Source organism: Teleopsis dalmanni, chromosome 1 (assembly GCF_002237135.1).
Source record: "Teleopsis dalmanni isolate 2A chromosome 1, ASM223713v2, whole genome shotgun sequence".
NCBI classification, from domain to species: domain Eukaryota; kingdom Metazoa; phylum Arthropoda; class Insecta; order Diptera; family Diopsidae; genus Teleopsis; species Teleopsis dalmanni.
This window is the reverse complement of record NC_051846.1, coordinates 37,485,988-37,486,890: the sequence shown is the minus strand read 5'-3', so window position 1 is coordinate 37,486,890 and position 903 is coordinate 37,485,988.

The following is a 903-nucleotide window of genomic DNA, read 5'->3' as shown; positions in this document are numbered from 1 at the left end:
TTATATTTATTTATAAAACTAATATAAGCGTGTAGTCACCTTATATAATTTTTTATTTGGACCATTTAAAATAGACATATAATAAATCGAATTAGCAAAAAAAAAATGGTTATGTAAAGGACACTGTAGATTTTTAAGAAATTCTAAGATATGTTATAAGAAGTTGACTATCATATAAGTAATCTAAGTCCGAGGGGACTATTGAGATGTACTGAAATGAAAAAAGGGGTCAAGAACTTCCTTAGCGATCAATCATTACAATATTTATACAAAATAGTCAAACCTTGAAGTAAGATATTGCTCACAACTGAACAGGCTTAATTAATTGCACAGAAAACTAGAATTTACAAATATATAAATATATAACACATATATATATATATATGTATATTATATTATTATTATATACATGGTACGTAACAGGAGCGGATATCCACAGAGATCTGAGAGTCGATTCAGTCGAAAAACACATTAAAGATCGTGCTCTGAAACTGTTCAATATAATTGACAGTTAAAATAATCCAACACTCAGCATCCTAAAAATACAGCGAAATTTGATAAACACAGGCAGATACAAAGACATCAGATCCATCATATTGTAAAACCCCGTATTCAGTTATTCTTAGTGTGACTTAAAACTGTCCACAGATAAAATAGAGTAAAAGTGCTGATTCACCAACTCAGACATCTGAATATCATCATCATGTATTTATATTATTTACATCCAAAATTTATATATATATAAAGACCTTACAATCAAAGTTGTCTTTGATATACTCCTAAAAAGATATGCATCTGAAATTCAGAATAGAATTTTCACTGCGAGTGAAGCAGGAATCAAAGTTTTATAATTTCTCTATACGAGTATTAAATTCAAAGATCCTTTACTCTGTTGTGTTTCTA